Here is a 20,961-nt window from a genome sequence, read left to right on the forward strand (position 1 = left end):
ACTCCTCTCCACACTCCCCTCTGCTGCCCGCAGTGGGGTCCCAGACTCTCAGCTGTGGATTGGGTGACCCCCGGACAGCCCTTTGCTGCTGCTGTGAGCCTTTTTTGCTTTTGGAGATATCAGTAGGCCAAAATTAGACACACTGAGAGGTTTCATTTTATTTAGGGTTTTTTTTTCCACCTTCTCTATCCCACATCACATAGGCAGCTTCCAACACCAAGCAGTGGGGGCAGAGGAGCAACATGAAAAGATAAATGATTCAGGCACTCAGACATGAGAGCAGCGAGAGCCTCGCATGTGCATCCCTACGCACAGGAGTGCTGATGGAATACGCAGGACTCTTCTGAAGGCTGAGGAAAAAACATAAATAATAGCAAATAAAATACAGCTATTCAGCCTGAACGGTGAAATGTTATTTTACACATTAAATTCCATTAATTTCCATTAATCCAACTTTTTTTTTTTTTCTCCCCTGGAACTGGAGGGGATCATTCCCAGCCTCTTCCCAGCTATGGATTGTTCTATCCACAGTCCTGGTGTGGCATAAAGAGCTCTTAGGAATAGGGCATCTCCTGTAGAATTTCCAGAGCTCAAGTAGTAGCATGTGGGATGGCAGCATGTTCTGATCCACTGCAAGTACAACTGGGTAACCTCAGCCCGCCTGGATCCAGTTCTAGCACGGCCCTTCTGTGTGATTCTCTCCTGTGGCAGCAGATTAGTAAGATCAGGAATGAAGCAGGAATGAACCCCAGATATGGCTGAAGAGTCATTGAGCCAGGAACTGCTGCTGGTGGCTGGTCTTCACCAAATCATCAAGGTTGGAAGGGAAAAATATTTTGTTACTGTCTAATCTATCTTGATGTGCTGATGCAAACTGGAGATCAGATCTGAACACACAGGGCAGTTTTGCTCTGGGTGAAGAACAGGGACAAGCAGGTGGAGATGCTGTTTGGATGGTGCTTGGGATAGTGCACAAAATGCAGCAGTGTGCAGCTTTGGACACAGGACAGGTGTGCTCATCACCGGTGCTGGCCTGGAGCACATCAGCACCAGCAGCAGGAGGATCATGGTGCCATCCTACTGTGTCTGTGTGTCATCAAATCCCAGAGCAGTGGTGTGGGAAGGGACCTTAAGCTTCATCCCATTCCACCCCGTGCCATGGGCAGGGACACCTTCACAATCCCAGCTGCTCCAAGCCTCATCCAGCCTGGCCTTGGACACATCCAGGATCCTGTGCCTCACCACTCTGCAAGTGAAGGATTTCCTGCCATGACCCCATGCCTGCACAAGGGGCTCGGGTGTTTGTGGTGCTGAGAGCCGGGCCGGCTGGTTTGCACACAGCGCCCGGCCCAGCAGCAGCCCCTGCCCCTCGGCACTCACACTCGTTTAGGCAGGCAGTTGGTGAGGTGAATCACCCTCCGTAGGCAGCAGGGATCAGCTCTTCTTTGTGCATAAAATTACAGCAAACAAGCCTCAAATAACACAGGACACTTTCATAATTGATTTATGCGAGGACTCTGAAAGTTCTATTACCTTTTGTTTAGCTCAGGGGGCCTGACTCTGTGCAATCCATTGCTGAAACTAATTACAAGATATAATTAAACTGTGACACGAAGATATTATACCGTTAGTTTACTAATGACACCGCGAAGCTGTACCACCAGCGCAGGACAGTGATTATGCTTCATTCATTATTTATCCCTTTGCTAAATGAGACGCTGACATTTTCAAAAATTACTTTGAGGTTTCTTAATTGTCAGCAGCAGGATGGACTAGAAGGAGCTCTCCTTCCTCTTAGTTACTTATCTGAACCTCAGATGTATTATTAGCAAAAAAAAAAAAAAAACCATACAACAATGCCTCCCCTCCCCCTCTGGGACTCTCTGGGCCTTGCTGGGCTGATCCGGGGCCATTGCTGCTGGCAGGTGATGCACTGGGTCTGTAGGGGAAGGGTCTCCTCTGGCCCTTCCTGCCACAGCCTGCCTAACCTGGGCTGCTTTTTAGGGTAATGTTGAGTTTAAGTGGTTCTGTGCCAGCTGGAGGAGTCTGTCCCACTGCTTCCTCTGAGCATATTCTTGCATCTTTGTTGCTGCAATAACTTTTTGGACTTTATCGATCAGTAAAGGCATTTTCCATTAGTACTACTAAAATAGAATTATTTACCTTAAAAAAGCCTCGTTAGAAGTGCTGTAATTGGCATAAAGCGGAACAGGCACTGCCATATTCTCAGAAAAAGAGATGCATTTACTGACTTCCTCATGAGAAGTTCTGGGTTTTTGTCCATAAAGGCTTCTCTCCTTTCCCTCTGTGCCTCCCCACCCTCTGTATTTCTTGAGTCTGGAGGACCTAAAAGCACATCTGGCACTAACCTCAGGGTCACCTTCCCACCATGCAGCCTGTTTTCCTCAGGGCACCACTGGTCAGCTTAAGATGAGGTTTAATTTCTTCTGAGTGTAATGGCATCCGGCATCTATAATTACACTGTTTTCTGTGCTGTGCTGATTAAATAGGGTTTACCCAGAGAACCAAATGATGAATATTTGAGCAGAGTGTGTAGAACCAATAGCTGGTTAAATAGTCATAATAAATAAACTTGAAAGAGGAGAAGAAAGAGGGGCTCATGAGTTATGGGACAGTAGCAGGTGTGAGAAAAAAGAAAGTGAGATTAACACTTAAGGCAGAAGACTCTTTCTAGTGCTTCATCTAAAGAGAAGGACAAAAGGCCCAGCTTTAATGGCTGCCCACTGCCAGAGGGCAGGGATGGATGGGATACTGGGAATAAGGAATTGTTCCCTGTGAGGGTGGGCAGGCCCTGGCACAGGTGCCCAGAGCCCCTGGATCCCTGGCAGTGCTCAAGGCCAGGCTGGACACTGGAGCTTGGAGCAGCCTGGGACAGTGGGAGGTGTCCCTGCCTTGGCAGGGGTGGGACTGGGTGAACTTTAAGGTCCCTTCCAATCCAAACCGGTCTGGGACTCGGTGGAGTCACAGGTTTGGATTTCTTTCACTGTCTTCCAAAGAAGAAGGATTCTTTTCCTTCTTTTTGCTCCCTCTGAATTAGATTAGGAGTTGCTCTGATTTGTTCAGGTCTGAGGGTGATTAACTCCCATTTGTTGCAGTTTTTGACCTCAGAAAGTGCAACAGGCCATGAAAGCTGAGGGCTGTGTCTTCTCCAGACATCCACCTATGCTGGGTTCCCAGCTCTCCTCAAAAGCAGGAATGGCTGCAGCTCTGCACCCACTGGCACTGGCCAGGAAGGAAGAGTGTGCAGTGCCAGCAGCATTCTGGAATACTGGTAGAATCTATACCTGTCCTTGGTCTCTGTTAGTAGAAAGTGTAAGAGCGAGGTGCTGGTGGGGTCACAGTTCAGCTCTTGGCTTTTTCCAGCCTGGAATCAAACAGCAGCTCAGAAATGGGTGAGTTGGAAGGAAACTGTTTCCTGGAGCCTTATTTACCCAAAAAGCACTAAATGTTTAATGACCTCAAAGTGTGCTTCAGAGAAACCAAGTGATTGCATTTGCTTAGACACTGGTAGAAAAGGGATTAGAAGACATTAGATAAGTACCTGGTGCTTTGTGAGCTCCAGAAACCCCAGAAGGTGTCAAGCTGATCTTTTCCTAAAGTGGCATTTCAAGCAGAATCTTTCCATCCTGGGTCCAGGGGAGCAGTAAGTGCCAGCTTGCTCTAGGAACACTCAGACATAGCTGTAGGAACGGCTGGCAGCCCGATCTTCCTGTTGGTGACCTTGTCAGGTGGGATTTAGCCTCTTCTGTGGGCACCAAGAGCTGGGACAGGGACACCTGGACTGCCAGCTGCAGTCTGGGAGTCCTCGGCACCAGCTAGGCTTTTTCCCTCTGCAGAAGTTACTCCCAGGAGTAACCAAGAGGGGCTGGGAGAATTTGTTTAAATCCAGAGGGTGGAGCCCCTCACAGAGCCAGAACCTTTCCTATGAGGTCATTTCCATTCAGTGTCTCTGAATTTCTCCTGGGTTTTTCTGCCATTGCAGGAAGAAGGTGCTTTAGCATTTTTCCTTGCTCTCTTCTCCCTCTCTGTCCCCCCACTGGACTGCAGGGCTCTAAATATAGGTCACCCCAGGCAATTAGGGAAGAGCTGCTGGTTTTGAAAGACTGAACAGGCAGGAAGCCCAGTTTCCAAATGAGTTATCAGGTGAGATGGTGTTTGGCCTCAGCCAGAGTGATTGGCAGGGGGTCTGCATGTTCACAGATACATTATTTAAACATGGGGAGATATAAGAGATCTTCTGCACTAATTACTTCGAAGGCTGTATTAATCACAAGACATTTTAATACTCAATCAATACTTGCATTTGTCAATGACCTTGTACATCTCCTCACTTCTCTGCTGCATGGCAAAAGTGTCATTTAACATCTTCAGGGGGCTGGTTTTGTGCAGCTGTTGCTCAGTAAAATATATGTTTTGCAAAGTCTTTGTTCCAGTGGTTAAAGTTCAGTTTCAGAGGTGGAACTAGGAAGAGGGTAGATGTTAAGGTAGCTGTGTAGCTGTGTTTCAACCACTGGGCAATCATTTTTGATGTGAACTGGGCTCACACCTGCTGAAGGGGACATTTCATGGGGCATCCATGGATTCTAGCTTCGCCTGAAGACTGGGCCGAGTGACTTGGTGGCAGAACAATGAGCTCTTTGCCATACTGTGTTAAAACTGGGAGGGTACTGGAGTGCTGACCCTAATATCTTTTAGATGTCAGGGACATGAAATATGGTAATTTCATCAGAGTAAAGGAAGAAAGTAAAATAATGTCTTCAAGTTCAGACAAGATTGCACTGCAGCCCAGATATTCAAAGTGGAAAAGAGCCATGATGTTGGTTTTCTTTAAGGCATTGAACTGGAAGAGGGAAGCTGAGAGGAAGAAAGCCCTGTGCACTATTAACTCCTGGCTAGTTGGAGCTGTTTACCTTTTCTAGAGTTTTTCTGGCTGTTATCCTGTTGTTTGAGCAGGCATTTCTCATGGTCCCAAAGGAATTGTACAACTAATAATATTCTACCTGCCCGCGTTTGGGACTTGAAGTGAGTGCTGTGGGTGGTTTGCTCGGTTGCTTAAATGTGGCAGCCAGAAAGCAAAGCCTGCTCCGGGGCTGGAGGGCACCTCTGGGTGCTGTCCTGTCCAGCCTGAATGTCCGTGCCCTGCACTGGGGAGCCCAGAGCTGGGCCAGCGCTCCAGCCCAGCCTCAGCAGTGCTGAGCAGAGCAGACAGGTGGGACAGCTCCCTGCAGCCAGCCGCTGGCCGTGTCCCTCAGCGCATCCCAGGGCGCTCCTGGCTCGGGCTCAGCCCAGAGGCTCCTCTGCAGGAGCCCCTCGTGTGCTCTGCACCGGGGTGCCCCCGCCCTGGCTCTCAGCAATGCCATTGCCCCGGGCAGCATTCTCCTGCCCGTTCCATGCTTTTTTTCCCTGTATTCTTGTTGGTAATTGTTACAGCATTCTTGCTGTGCACTCCAGTCTTGGTATCAGATCTACAGATCAAGGTTTGCAAATATTTAGAGCATTTGTTTAGTCATTGCGTATGACCCTTTTCTTTATAATGAAAAATGTTTTGTCTTTAAAAATCGCTTTATTGGGGCAGTACTTCATTTCCCCATCCCTGGCACAGCAGTTTGGGCTAGCACACAAACCCATTTTCCCGTGCTCTTCACCGTTTCATACATTATGTTCTTCAGAGAAATTTCATCTCTGCGCTCCTTTTTGCGGAATCCTCCTGCAGAAATCTCATTGGCAGCATGCGAAAATTGCCTTTTCCCATTCCAACTGCCCCTGCCTTAGTCAGTGCTGTCAGATCTGAAGCTGCTCAGCTGCAGAGGGAGGGGAGTTTAGTGCTTTCCCTCTGCTCTCAGGCCATTTTTCCTATGCTTCTTTTTTATTCTTTTATTTTATTTGTGGTCCCTGTCATTCTGTCGGGGCAAAGGGGTAAAGAGATTTGACACTAAGTGCGGGGAAATGCTGTATCTGGAATCTATCTTCCAGACGGCAAAAGAATAAAAATTCATGGCAGGACAGCGGCTGCTGCCACGTTCCCTAAGACATATTGCAGGTAGCGTTATTTATGGTGGCACGGAGTTCATGGAAGTGCTACCTCAAAGCACCCGGAGAGATCCTAAAAAGCCCATCTCCCATCAGGTGCAGCAGATTTACGGCGCTGTGCGCGCTGGGTCAGAGCGCGGCGCGGGAGCCGGGGCTGCTCCGGGAAGGGGCCAGCGCTGCCCGAGCCCTGCGGGGACACTGCCCGAGCCCTGCGGGGACACTGCCCGAGCCCTGCGGGGACACTGCCCGAACCGTGCGGGGACACTGCCCGAACTGTGCGGGGACACTGCACGAACTGTGCGGGGACACTGCCCGGGAGCCGGGGCTGCGGGACGGCACGTCAGGGCTCGGGGGCACACCGGGCTCGGGGGCACACCGGGCTCAGGGCACAGCAGGGCAGCCCCAGAAGGGCCGGGGTGGGCCGGCAGTGCGGCTTCCACCAAGGGTTCTGGGGCAAATGGGCAGGTTCCTGGCCGTGTAGGCTCTAGGAGGGAGGGGCTGAGCATTGACTCACTTGGGGCTCTCAGAAGCCTGCAGGGTGGCAAACCAGAAATGTTGGAAACCACAGAGGTCATTAAAGACCTCTCAAACTATACAAATATAGTACCAAAACCTCATTAATTCTTGCAGGCCTTCTGGACATTGGTTCCCCCTTCCTCTCTTCTGGGGTCCCTGTTTTCTCACAATTTTTGACAGTTAAAGACAAACTCACATCTTTGAGCTTTCAGAATTCCAACACAGTGACCACAATAAATGTGAGAGCACTTGGGAGCAACAAATATTCAGTTCATAAACCCACATAAAATTAGATGATGTTAGCTAAGCTAATAGCAACTCTGTTCTCTGAGTGGTTGTCCTAACCCTGCCTCTGCTTCTTGCAGAACTCCCAAAGATTCAGATTTCTGAAGACAGAGGAGCTTGTTAGCAGCAACACAGGATCTTGTATCTTGTTATGAGAGGTTTGTGGGGCCTCCTTTGGTCATGGTACAAGCCAAGCAGTTTTCCATGTTTTTTTCAGCAGTTTCCCAGGATTCATCTCATTGCATTCACTTGTGCCACTGCCTTGCCTGTAATTTGCTGCTGTTGGGTTGGAATCATGGACTCATGCAATGGTTTGGGTTGGAAGGGACCTTAAAGCTCATTCTCTTCCCCCCCTGTCCCTTCCCCTATGCCAGGCTGCTCCAGGCCCTGCCCAACCTAGCCTTGCACACTGCCAGCAAGGGGGAGGCCACAGCCTTTTCTGGGCTGTTCCCTTTCAAGCTCCAGAGCCGAAATTCGTCACCCGGCTGCAGTGGAGGTGTGGAAGTACCAATGGCCGTGCTCAGAGTGACCTCTGGGGCCACCACTGCCTGCCCGCTGCCAAGGGCAGCTGCTCCTGCTGCTGCTGCTGGAACAGGGATGTCGAGGGTGCTCGTTTCCACAGCTGGCTTTGCTGCTGCTCCAGCAGGGATGTCGAGGGTGCTCGTTTCCACAGCTGGCTTTGCTGCTGCTGCTGCAGGGATGTCGAGGGTGCTCGTTTCCACAGCTGGCTTTTCCTGCGGGCAGCTGGAGGTTATCGAGGCCAGAGGCTGCTCCCCAGCCTCATAAACCTCATGCACTATTCGGAGTCATGACTCTCCCCCTGAGCTGCTGGTGCTGTTCCCTGGGACAGCTAATCCCTCAGCATGCCTGCTGGAAGCTGCTGTATTGATTTCTGCCTCTCTCTAAACCTCAGTTGTGTTCAATGCTTGTTAGACATCTGAAGGAATATCCAGTGGGCTGCAGGGGCAGCCAGGGAGTGGGGCACAGCAGTGGGGCCAGGGATGTTTGCATCATTGGAGATGTGCCAACAGGAGATGGCAGTGGGACCCCTGAGCCCCACTAAAGCTCTTGGACAAGATTTAAACTAGCTTGACACCACTGGCTCACCCTGTAATCATTGAAAAATAGTTTTTTATGTGTTGAGCTCAGGGGATTTGATGGTCCTCTGAAGCAGGTTTAGGGCAATGGATGCCCTTTGCAAGCTGTGCCCACATGCACGTGCAAGGGAGCCACTGCTGGGGACTTTTCTTCCTTTTACTCCCTGTAAGCCACAAGAAACCTCTGAATTCCAGGCCCATGTTGGCAGGACGTGTATGGCTCTCTGGAAGCACAATAGGGCTGGATCTGTTGGATTTCCAGTCTTTGGGATCTGTTATGGTGCCCAGTGTCACCCTCTGCCACGTACCCTGTTCCCAGACTGACATGGCTCCAAAGAGCTCCTTTATGTGGAGGGAGCAGTGGATGATTAAGGAGGTTATGTGGACACTGGAATTGAAGCTTAGAGGCAGAATGAGAGAGCTGAAAGAGGCAAAAAGAAGGATTTAGCATATTTTTAATTAAAATAACAAGCTGGGACCTGTGACTACATAGATTCCTTTGTATCCAGAGTTCCTTTCCCTCTTTTCATCTTTGACTTTTTAGATTAGGCACTCTCAGAGCAGGGATCACACTTTCCTCTGATCTGGAAAATGCCTGGCATGCTTTGAGGGCTGGCATTGTCTATGCAATAATGAAATAACCACAGTTTTGGTCTCATTGCTGTCTAACTCCTATCTGCCATCATCATGAGATAGACAGCCCTTGAAATAATTGCACCTAGCACTTACATTACACTTTTGGTTGTTCACAAATTAATTCTCATACCACTCTGAGATCAGAACTGGTACAGCCCCTCTGTGAATTTGGGATGAACACACAGAGATGTAGCTTTTTCTCCCCAAAAGTGGTGGTGCCTGCTGTGCCATGGTGAGCTGCATAAACACAAAACTCATCCCTGTTTGAGCATTTTATAGTAAGTGGGGCATTAGGAAAAGTGGCTGATCTGTCATGTTCTTTATTTATATTAAATTAAAAATTAGTAGATCAAGCCAGATTTTGCTCTGTTAAGCTCAGATAGGCTGGTTAAAAGTAACCCTATCAATCAAAAAGGTGATTGTATTGCATGATTTAAAATTTGTTCCAACAGTGGCACAACCCAGAAAAGATCACAACCCAGATCTTTTAAACAAAGCTTGACCCTCCATCCATGTAATTTAGCATAAAACCTTGAAAAGAAGCAAAGCAAACTGAAGTAATTGCAAAATACAAATTTTAATAGACCTAATCCCCGGGAGGATCTCTGTCAGGGGAGCTGAATTTGGATGTGTTTGTACAGATGAGTCTGAATGGCACTTGAGTGCTGGTGCAGAGCTGCTCCCAGGCTGTGCTGGGAGAGGTGGTCTTGGTGCAAACCAGGAGCAGGAGATGTGCTGGTGGAGCTGGAGGGTTCCCCAGGAATAACCTTCTGCTTCCTGCTTTCCCCTCTCTCGTGGTCCCCACTCCCACGGTCTGTGTGTGGCTGGCTTTGCTCAGTGGTCACTCCCTGCTTTGGGCACAACCTCTGTCCATGGACATCCCTCTGCTCCTGTGGCTTCCAGCCTCAGCAGGCCATGGGAGGGGAGGAAGCAGAAGTCTATCACTCAGACCGCTGCCATTAATTTAGATTCTCCCCTGTTTGTTACATATCTATGTGAGGGAAATCCTGAGTTGTTCTGGATATTGCATTCTCTGTTGGCTGGTGGCACTTTCCTTGATTCCATCTTTCTGGAGCACCACCCCGGGGCCCCATCAGGCCTCACGTTTCCTCCTTGTGTTTTCATTTTGCCAAATCCAGCCTTGTGTGTCAGTGGCACTGCAAAATACACTATGTCCATTTATGGCCTCATCTGGGCCTTAGGATTTTACCTTTTCACAAATTCACCAAGGTGGGATTCCGAACACCTTCCCTGTCTCTGGCTGGTGGATGCTCAGCTAAGCAAGATTCAGCAAACATAAGTTTGGGTTTCCTATCATATTTCTTTCCTTAAACTACTTGGAACTGCTTACAAATGTATTAATCAATTTTCACGTTCCCTGGGTACAATTCACAGGGGCTTTGTCCCCCAGGTGTGCACCCTGTGTCTGTGTGAGACCACCAATGTTTGATTCTGATCGCGCCTCTCTTCTGCGTCACGTTCCATTGCAGACCACTTGGTCAGACTGTCCTGCGTTTCTTTTCTGAAGCTTTCAGACATGACTAGTTTTGCCACTTAAGTATTTTCGTCCCTCTGATTAGAGGTTTTGTTCTGTTTTAATATTTATCAAGCACTAATGGTCACTGGGTGTTGCTTTTAATTGTAACATCTGCTCCAGCTGTAGAGGAGTAGAAATAGTCTCAGCCATGTGCATAGGTCAAAGACTTGGCCACTTTTTCTCTAAACTGAGTCCAGGCAACTTATTTCTCCAAAGCTGCTGGTCTAAGCCAGCACTTTCATTGCGGAGATGAAAGGTGAGTGCCAGGTTGTGGGGCTGCCGAGCCTCTCCATCTCCTTTCCCCATTAGCCACTGGGAGCGGAGCGGGCAGGTGGAGCAGGCTGAGCGTGCCTTTGCAACACCACCTAAAATCACATTTGATTTGCTCCCTTTGATGGCATGTTCACAGTTATCTTGCCATGACTCTGATCTTCTCCAGCTGCATGGCCCTTTAAATCCCCCATTTCAAATAGGAAGGAGAAAGCGATTTGGTGGAGCCCTTCCCATCCTTCGGATCCGCGCTCTTATTAAGGCTCATATCTATTACTTTCTTCCTTTCTGAAGGAGTCAGCTTGATTCAGTACTTTTGGGACTTGGTGACATTAATGTATCTGTTTTATGTAACACGGAGTCATTATTAGCAGAATCCTAGATCATAAAAAAAGGGCTAACGAGAGACAAGGAGGGTTTTTCCCCTTGAAGCTCGTAGCAGCGGTGCCGCGGAGAGGCCGGGGTCAGGGAGCTGCCGCCTGATTGGGCGCGCGGCCGCCGCAGTGGCATTTCTGCAGTTTCATCAGAAAGCCTAAATAATCGGTGTGAAAGCCCAGGGTTATTTACAGGAGACAGTCCCGTGCTGCCGGAGCCGGGAGGCACCGGAGCATCGCCTCAGCTCTGGGCGTCTGTGCCGGGACAGCGCTCCGGCTGCTCCTGTGGGCCCTCGCTGCTGGGCAGGAGCTGCAGTCATGGGCACAGGAGTCAGAGAGGGTTTGAAAGAGACCAAGAAATGACCTGAGGAGGGGAAAGTGGCAGGGACTCAGGGGCTGCTTAGTGCTGCTCTGGGAAGGAGTAAGGGTGGGAACTTATACTGATGTGTGCAGGGCAGGGCAGGGCTGCTGCTCCCCTCTGGCACCCCAACCGCTCTCCCAACATGGAGCCGTTCCCTGACAAAAACTCTTCATTTTCTGTGTTGGAGCCCAGGCTGCCCCTAAGCCAGGAGAAGAAATTGGAGCTGAGCTTGTGGGTCTCAGAGGGCTCTGACCCAGAGAACCTGCAGTGAGAAGGGGCTGAAGTGCCGTGGAAGCTTTGGTAGTCTCCTCATCCTGGAATCACAGAATCCCAGACTGGTTTGGGTGGGAAGGGCTCATCTCGTTCCACCCCTGCCATGGGCAGGGACACCTTCCATTAGCTCCAAGTCCCATCTAGCCCGGCCTCGGACTCTTCTAGGGATGGGGCAGCCATAGCCCCTCTGGGCAAATGTCCTTTGGGATTGTCCAGTACCTCAGAAGGTTGGTGGGAAGCAAGCAAGCTGTGCCAGAGAGATTAACAGCCAATCCATTTGTTCAGGATAAGAATTCAATCATTTTTTCTACCTTCAAGTTTTAAACTTATTTACAGGGAGCTGGAATGCCTCCTTTGCTGTTTATATTGCTGTTTTAATATTTTTCCTTTTCTTAGTAAATGGTTTTGTTTTATATAAATTGACACATGAGTATTTGTTGGGGGGAAGACTACGGATGTTTCCTTTAAGATTTTATTACAGAATCACACACTCTTATAAAATGGCATAAAAGAAACAGCAACTACACCATGTGCAGCATGACCAGCTCCTTTCCACCCATTTCAGGACCATGTTGGGTGGTCATTGTAATGTGGTTCATGTCTTTGGCACGTGACAGCACAGCCCTAGCGCCACAGCCCCAGAGCCACAGCCCTGTCTCCTGAGCCTGCACAGCCACACCCCTGGGGCTCGCTGTCACCTCCCTGCCCGAGGATCCAGCAAGGATGTGAGGGGTTTTTCAGAGCATACCATGACCCAAACCTAGAGGTCAAACTGGTGAAATCCTGAGATGCTCCCATCTTGGAAGTCTCCAGACTCTGAGAGCCACTCAGAGAGCTGATACATTCAGGAGAGGTGCTGAGCAGGTTTCTGGGTTAGGAACTCCAAACTCAGGTCCATACTGCTCTCTTGATTTAGAATGAATTTTATTATTAATTTTAAATAATAAGTAAAACAAACCTCTCAAATACTTCTTAAGTCATGTGTCAGTTCCACCAAAGGTTTGACAGACAAACTCCTGACTATTGTTCTCTTCTGCACACGTAAGAATTCTCTTTGATATCTGTTTTCTTCATTCTGTTCCTGAAAGGAGAATAGTCGTGAGCACAGGAGCTCCCCCTCATCTGGGGGAACTGGAATCAGGACACATGTTGTCAGGAAACCACCTCTCTTGCTGGTTCATGACATTTTGCAGCTGGCTGAGATCTTAGAGCAGTGCCTGGGCTTCCTCTCTTCCCTCTCAGCAGTTCTCCTTGCGAGAGATGGTGTAAGGAATTAATCTGCTGTAATTCTGCTCCTTGCAGAAAAAAGATTTATAACAAAGGACAAGCCTGCAGCTGAGCTTGCCATGGGGACCACTCCCAGATGGTGTTTGGCTTTGGAGCTCCGTGGCCAGGCTGGGGTGGGAGCCCGGGGCCCTGAGGTGCCACAGAGCTGGGTGTAGGTACATGCAGGGTTAGAGGGGGTGGGAAATAAAACTCCTGTCATGGCTGTGACTCGGGCTCCCTAAAGTGCAGGTTTGACACAGATACGTATAGAGTATTAAAACTGATGCAGTTCCTATTTTCCTTGAAATTCTGGTTTCTGAAACTCGGTGCTTTCCACCACAACCACAAACACTAGGAAGGATTTTTAACAGAAGGCTGAGCTGGGTATGGCTGCAAACAGGAGCTTCAAGGAAGCCACCAAGTTGGATGAATAAAACCTTCCCAACAAAATCTTGGGTCATCAGCTCTAGGCTTGGGTAAGATGGTGGGAAACCCCTGTCTGTACCCCAAGGATGGGCCCCAAACCCAGCGCTTGGCTGAGTTTGCAAATGGCTGCATTGGTTCTCTGGGCAAAGCACGCCCAGAACTGCTGGATGCGTTCAGTGTGAGCCCTCCTTTCAATTTGCTTTGAGATTAGACTTGGCCACAAGGTCACAGCCTAGGGGGAAATTTTGGAACAATTTTCAAAGCAGTTAATTTGGACATTTTTCAAGTATTTAAATGCAAATACAAATGAATAAATAATTTATGCTTGCTTTAACTGAAAAATATTTTAGTTTAGGAATACACAAATTGTCCCACATTTAGTATGGGCTGTCTGTGGAGCAGCTGGCAGCTGGGAATAGCAAGTTCTAAACCTGGGAAAGTGGCCACGTAGTGCTCAGCACCTTCCCAGTTGTGTTTACCTTTGTATCTGTTGCTTTGACTGGGCTGTTAGGGAGCGAAGGAGACCGTGACAGTACAATAATGTGCACTTTAAAAAAATTATAGAACCTATTACAACCTTGTTTAAAAATCATTATTATATTGTAATGGAGTTAAATGCTGTGTTTATGTAAGGCTTTAATTCCTGAGGAATTCCAGACTAATGTGGGGCCAGGTTAATGTGACAAAATGCTGAACTCGGAGACGTGTGCGTTCATTGCAGAGCAAAGGCTCCTGCGGGGACCCAGACATAGAGGGAAATAATTTATTTTCAGAAAAACAGTTTTTAAAAGTTTGCAAAGCTATGTTAAATGGAAGAGATTGAATAAAAGTGAAGATATCTTAGAAAAATTAGAAGAAAATAAAATCACTCCATTTTGTTAGTAAGGTTTTCTTTTGAAACAGAACTTTTTTTAAAACCCCACAGTCTAAATGAAAAGTTTTGCTTGTGTCAAAGTAAGTATTCTTATAAAATTCAAAATATTTTTGGTTTTTCTTCAGGAATATAAATGTTTCCATTTAACATGGAGCACTCCTTTCAGGGTCTGAGTTTGATGGCCAGTCACTGAGCCAGAGCAAAGCAGTGGATTCAAATCCCTATATCCAAAAGGGAGGAGGCTGTGCCAGGGCTCCCTGGGGTCAGTATGAGCAGGTGCTGGGGGTGTTCGTGAGTGCCCTGCCCCTTGTCCAGCTGTGCCTTCCAGCTGTGCATTCCCTCCACACGGGCAGCACTGCCCGGGCTGGCAGCTGCAGGGGGGCTCCAGGAGTGGAGCTGTGAGTAGCCCTGGCAGTTACACTGCCCCGAGTCCCTTCATCTCTCTGAGGAGCTCCCCTCTTCTCATCTCATCACGCTTGTTACCTCCTGTAGCATCTCCATCCCAATCCTAATCTGGATTGGAGAGTAAATAGGGTGTTGTGGGGTTTTTTTCTACTTTTATTCTCTTTTGGTTGAGATGGAGAAGAGAAAGCTCTGGGAGAACATTAGAGCCCCTTCCAAGTGCCTGAAGGAGCTTAAGAGATTTGGAAAGGGACTTCGGACAAGGGCTTGGAGTGACAGGACAAGGGAAAATGGCTTCCCACTATCAGAGGGCAGGGATAGATGGAATACTAAGAAGGAATCCTTCCCTGTGAGGGTGGGCAGGCCCTGGCACAGGTGCCCAGAGCAGCTGTGGCTGCCACTGGGTCCCTGGCAGTGTCCCAGGCCAGGCTGGATGGGGCTGGGAGCACCCTGGGACAGTGGAAGGTGTCCCTGCCGTGGCAGGGGGTGGAATGAGATGGGCTGTGAGGTCCCTTCCCACCCAAAAAGTTGGGTGTTTTCATGGTTTGTTGTAGATGCCAGGAAACAAAACCCAGTGATTTTGGTGACACGGTGTGAGTCTGGGAGCACGTGTGCTTATGCTGAGGAGCCATGCAGAGGGACAGCAGAGCTGCATGGAGACTGGCTGCTCCTGTAACTGGGGGCAGAATCAATCTCCCTCCTGGCTCCTGCTCCTCCACATCAGCCAGCGTGTGTGCGGTGCCAGAGGTGCCACCCTTGTGTCCTGCGTGTGGGAGGGCAGGGGCTCTCCTGCCCGTCAGCTCGGGCTGGAACACGTCACTGGCTGCTCAGCAGGGTCCTGGGGAACCCACTGAGTCTCAGGCCTGGCATGAAAAACAAAGACTGGCTGATTTAAAATAGCAGTGCCAGAATCCTAACAAGATTATTTAACTTTTAAGGGGGGTGGGAGAACATTTTTTCATGCATTTTTATTGATTTTCAGTATCGTTCAAAACCCAGCCATGTGCAGCAGTAACACAGGCGAAGATACAATCACTGAAAAGCAATTACAGCTCCAGCAGCCAGCTCTGGGCCGTGGCTGCTCACCCAGCCCCTCGCTCCTGCTCAGGCCCCCTCAGATGCACACTCAGGGTAAAAACCTTACAATCAGGATTTCACATGTACCAGTTCTGTGTCCTGCTGCAGTGCTCTGCTGGGGGACTTCCTCCTGGAAGTCGCTTTCCCTTCAGTGGCTGTTGATCCATCCTCTTCCCAAGACAGGAGGCCCAGCAGGATCTGACCCAGAGAGGCCCCCAGTCAGCCCCAGCAACCAGAGCAGCTAATCCCAGAATGGTTTGGGCTGGAAGGGACCTCAGAGCTCATCCTGTCCCACCCCCTGCCATGGGCATGGACCTTCCACTATCCCAGGCTGCGCCAAGTCCTGTCCAGCCGGGCCTTGCACAGTTCCAGGGCTGGCCACATCCTGAGGTGTCTCAGCCTCTCCATGGAGGATCTGTGTCCCTTGCTCAGTCCCTCACAGAGCAGCCCCAGTGCTCAATAAATGGCTTCCTTTGCTGTGTGGAGCAGGGCTGTGCTCTGCAATCGATGGTGGGTCTGGGGCGGGGGGACATGGGGACAAGGCCCAGCCATGTGTGTGCCAGCCCTCGGAGGCAATGGAGCGTAAAAACCAAATAACCAAAACCTCTCTAGCGTTGTGAAAGTTTTATGGCCATTTTTCCAATTACATAATAGAGTTCATAATCTGTTATGAATTAGCATAAATCAGAATCAGCCCACAATTAAGAAAATAAGTTAAATTGCATTTTGTGAAGCATTGTTCTGTCTGAACAGTTTGCTCTCGTGCTGCTAACCTGACAAATTTGGTAATTCACGGCATCCTCCTTGAAATCAGTTGGAATTACCGAGGTTTTACAGCAGCCTGTACACACAGGTTACAACAGCCTTGGGTGCTGCAGATGGGCTGGTTTCAGGAAAGCAGAGTGTCCTTCAAAAGCCAAACTGCTGAGTCTGTGTAAGGAATTGGGAGAAATTCCTTCCTGGAAAGGGCTGTCCAGCCCTGGCACAGCTGCCAAGGGCAGCAGTGGAGTCCCCATCCCTGGAGGGATTTAAAACCCGTGTGGATGGGCTCCCTGGGGACATGGGGCGGTGGTGGCCGTGGCAGTGCTGGGGAATGGCTGGACTCAGTGAGGCCTTTTCCAACCCAAAGGATTCTGTGATTCTTCTGAAAGGAATCACCACCCACAAATGTCAGGAACATCACCAGCTTAGCAAGCAGATTTATGTTTTGGCCATCATCGTGGTATCCCCAGATGCTGTCAGGAGTGGTGTTCAAATGACAACAGGAGACAAGAAGCAGAAAAGAGCATGTTTTCATCTCCCTCTGGCTGGGTCTGGCCGTCCCTGCTGGCTCCAGGAGCTGCCCGGATGCAGCTGTGGCTGCTGGGCAGCGGAGGGGCTGGCACAGGGCATCAGGGCTGTCCCCGCTCTCATCTCAGCCGTTCCCGATGTCCTTCGTGTGCCCGGGGCGGGTGGTGGGTGCAGGGAGGGCACGGCCGTGTCCTTGCTGCTGGCTCTGGGCTGTGGCTGGAGGGAGGGATGTGCTCCGTGCTGCGTTCTGCAGCAGGGCTGCAGCCGAGGGCTGCCAGCCCCTGGAGAGAGCGATGTCTGCAAAGGTGCGGGCTCCTGTGACGGAGCAGGAGAGTGGCAGAGCCCCTCGCCGGGCTCGCTCACACCCTCGGCATCCTCAGGGCCAGGCCTGCAGCTCCTGCCTCCTCCACGGGTATTTCTGACAAAGAACGAGTCCCTGAGCCCTCACTTCTGAAACAGAGGCCTAATGAAAGGGTCGGGCTGCCCCGGCTGGCAGTGGCTGTAATTCTTGGCAGGGTGTGACATGCCCATCCTCTCGAATTAGCGCAGGGCATGAGGAATTTGGCACGGTGCTAATTGCGATCAGACGGGAACAAGTGGCCTCAGTATGTGGGCACGTGGTGGGACAAAGGGACCCCGGCCCGCGAGGGGCAGGTGCTGCCCGCCCTGGGCAGGCCCGGGAACCCCCCCTTGTCTCCGTGCGGGAGAGCAGGACTCGGGTTTAATTTACTGTGGGCTTTGTTGGAGGCTCTTTCTTCGCCATACAGGAACTCAGCTGGGGCAGAGTCAAGGCAGCTGCTGCTGGGGAAGCTCCTGCCATGCTGGGGGAGCTCCTGCCATGCTGGGGGAGCTCCTGCCATGCCGGGGGAGCTCCTGCCATGCTGGGGGGGGGAGCTCCTGCCATGCTGGGGGAGCTCCTGCCATGCCGGGGGAGCTCCTGCCATGCTGGGGAGCTCCTGCCATGCCGGGGGAGCTCCTGCCATGCTGGGGGAGCTCCTGCCATGCCGGGGGAGCTCCTGCCATGCCGGGGGAGCTCCTGCCATGCTGGGAAGCTCCTGCCATGCCGGGGGAGCTCCTGCCATGCCGGGGGAGCTCCTGCCATGCCGGGGGAGCTCCTGCCATGCCGGGGAAGCTCCTGCCATGCTGGGGAAGCTCCTGCCATGCCAGGAAAGCTCCCTGCCAGCTTCAGCCAGGCAGGAGGGATTCATTCCCATGTCATTCTGGAGTCCAGGAGAGGGGCTGGCAGGGCCAGGCAGAGGGACAGGCTTCCTTCCAGCAGAGTACCCTTTCCAGAAAGCAGTCCTTTTGTGACATCTTCAGAGCCATTTCTCTCCATCTGCCCCAGCCAGGGGACATGGCCTGTGCCCCCAAGGTGACACTGGGAGCAGGGCAGTGACCCATCTGCAGGCACATTCCTGGGCAGGGCAAGAGCAGCTTCAGCAGCCCCTGCCCACCTGCATCCATCCCAGAAGAAGGAGGGGATTCATCCTGTTTGCAGTTGGGTTTGGAGGATGATCCTCTGAGGTGGGAGGTGTTTGCAGGGAGATTTCTCACAGCCATGGCAAAGCTTTCCTTCTCTCATCTGACAGTCAGAGGATGGAGTCAGTATTCACCAGGAACTAGCCCGGTAGTAGCCAAAGATTGGTTGTCACATTTCCAGTGCCACCTCATAGACGGGGGGAGTCCAGGCTCACCACACCTACCATAGTCCAAGTCATGGATCCCATTCTATGGCCCATTACACAGATGGGCACTGGCACCATCTGTTTGCCCAGAACTCTGGGTGGTTTGGCAGGAACTCCTCTCTCTTAAGCCTGACTTTCCTGAAAAACTCTGCATGTTACCCTCATTATCTGTGTGACACTTTGCTTTCTCCTCTTGCAAATTACTCATAACAAAGCTGAAGCAGTGCAGAATTTCTGCTCCATCCCTTGCTAATGTTGTGTTTGTGCCCTTTTTTTCCCTGTCTTTTTATCAGGAGTTCACAGGAAGATTAATCCGTCTTGCTCCATGACAGTTTAGTTTCTTTAAGAACCTTTAGTGAGGGATGTTCTAGAAAAGCTTTTAGAAAATCAGATTCCACTGTATCAGCCCAAATCTCCTGTATTAGCAGGGCTGGTTCCTCATCAGATGACTCGGATCTGTACAAATAAACTCTGCTCTTGTTTTTCAGGCTCTGCCCCAGACGTGTTTATTCATTGCTGCTAATTCTGATCAGTCCCACAGTTTTCTACACTTTTGCCTCTTCTGGAAATCAGACTTTGTGCCCTGTCATTCCCAGGGTCACTCCTAAAGCCTTTCGTAAAAATTTGCCACCTTCCAATCCTCAGATGCAAAGGAAGAAAGTTCAGCAATTTCATATTTGGGCTCCTTGAGGAAGCGCTGTCGGCCTCTGGTGATTTGTTGCTCTGGCATATGAACCCTGCTGACCCCTGCATAGTGAACGGCAGTGCAAGGAATTAATTTAATTTTGCTGCTCTGCCCTTATCTTCTTAATTCCCCCCTTTACTCCTTGCCCATCTATCAGCAGCTCTGGGTGACAGACAGGCTTCCTGCTTTTGTGTTGGAGAAGCTTTTATTAGCTCTACGAACTCTGGTGATTGTTCTCCAGACCCTGTTTTGCCTTGCCTTATTGTGGGTTTGCACTTAGCGTGCTGAGTTTATATCCTTTTCTATTTTTATTGTTTGGAAACAACTTGCATTTTCCTGAAAGTACCTTTTTTATTTCAGATAACTTCCTTTTTCCGTTGGTTTAAACCAGGCTTTGAATGTGTGGGTTTGGCCTTTCCCCTGGTGTGTCTCACACATGCTGGTGTCTCACGGTGTTCATTGAATCCAGGATGGTTTGGGCTGGAAGGGCCTGAACGTTCACCACATCCCACCCCTGCCATGGCAGGGACACCTCTCCCTGTCCAGCCTGGCCTTGGGCACTGCCAGGGACCCAGGGACAGCCACAGCTTCAGGTGTAGAGGACAAACAGAGCAGCAACAAACTGGGCAATAGCAAACAGTATTTCCTGAGAGTTCTGTGATTTCTGGTTATAAATTCCTGACTGCCACAGAAGTGTGAGTGCAGCATGAACCATCACTGGAATGGGAAAGTTCCTGTCCCAAAAACCTGCTGGCCTCAGTTGCACAACACCTCATGGTCAGCTGCCCACCCAGGTGCCAAGCTGTGCCCAAAAGGAGGGCTTTCCTTGGGAAGCAGAAGATTTCTCATCAATCAGGCTGTTGTCCCTGACTCTTCACTGTGGTTTTTTTCCTTACTGGTGTCTCTGCTCCCCTGCTGGGGACGTGAGCAGCCAGACTGGGCTGCTCTGGTTAGAGCAGAAGAGACCACAGAGCTTCTGGCTCTGCTGATGGCCAAGTCACAGTCTGTGCTCCGGGTGGCCATGGGGACTCCTGAGGGCAAAGCCTCCCACAGGGAATTGATGGAGTCTTAGGAAGGCAGGAGGCTGGGAGGTGCAGCTTGCAGTGGGAGGCAAAGTATGCCTGTCACAAAGGGGCTGCAGGCCAGCCCTCAGTGACACAGGAGATGGAATGGCTGGGAACGTTGGCTGAGTTGGAACTGAACACAAAACATATTAATAGCTCTATGATGTACCCAAACCTCTGTTTCTTTTGGTGCATTATTCCAAATCCTTCAAAATATTTTATATACTTCCCATTTTTTTTTTTGGCAGGCTCTGATCTGGAGAGTTTGTACTGACTTTTTCTGGTCTGAATAGAAACCATCTCCCCTGCTCCACTCATCAGCACCAGATCCTGTGACATCTCCACGTTTCCACAGTGAGGTAGGAAGACCTAATTTTCATAAGCCTTGTAGAAGTGATTTTTGTGTTGGTCGCCCTCCTGGGATGTGTAATGTAAATCACCTGGATTAGGAGAGATGTGATTACATGTAACAGAGCTGTTCTCAGGCAGAGTTGAGGGTTCTTTGTGCTCCCTGAGCTGCAGAGTTTGCTCTCCCCTCTCCTGATGGTGTTTAAATGCCACCTGTCTGAAGTGTTTCTGAGCACCTCACTCACTGGCCAGAAGTATTTTCTCCTCTTACTTTCAATGGAAATGTATTTTTTTGAACAAGACCATCTCTAGGTTGTATTTTTTCCTATATGTCTACAAAGCCTTGCCAGGCTGTAGCTCCATCTGGGCTGGTGAAGAACCATCAGGGCTCTGTTATTTAATTATTTATGTTGTCCTTAACTGTTAGTTTCTGTCATTAAAGAA

General features: G+C 50.0%; 1 long non-coding RNA gene across 1 annotated transcript in view; it reads left to right on the plus strand.

The window, feature by feature from the left end:
* The window catches only part of LOC127060056 (uncharacterized), a 193,130-nt gene extending 172,603 nt beyond the window's left edge, over nucleotides 1-20,527 (plus strand). The window contains exon 3 of the long non-coding RNA XR_007778595.1: nucleotides 20,418-20,527. This is a non-coding gene — a long non-coding RNA (uncharacterized LOC127060056). The remainder of the gene's footprint in view (nucleotides 1-20,417) is intronic.
* The last annotated feature ends 434 nt before the right edge of the window (nucleotides 20,528-20,961 follow it).

Source organism: Serinus canaria, chromosome 11 (genome assembly GCF_022539315.1).
Source record: "Serinus canaria isolate serCan28SL12 chromosome 11, serCan2020, whole genome shotgun sequence".
In the NCBI taxonomy this organism is placed as follows: domain Eukaryota; kingdom Metazoa; phylum Chordata; class Aves; order Passeriformes; family Fringillidae; genus Serinus; species Serinus canaria.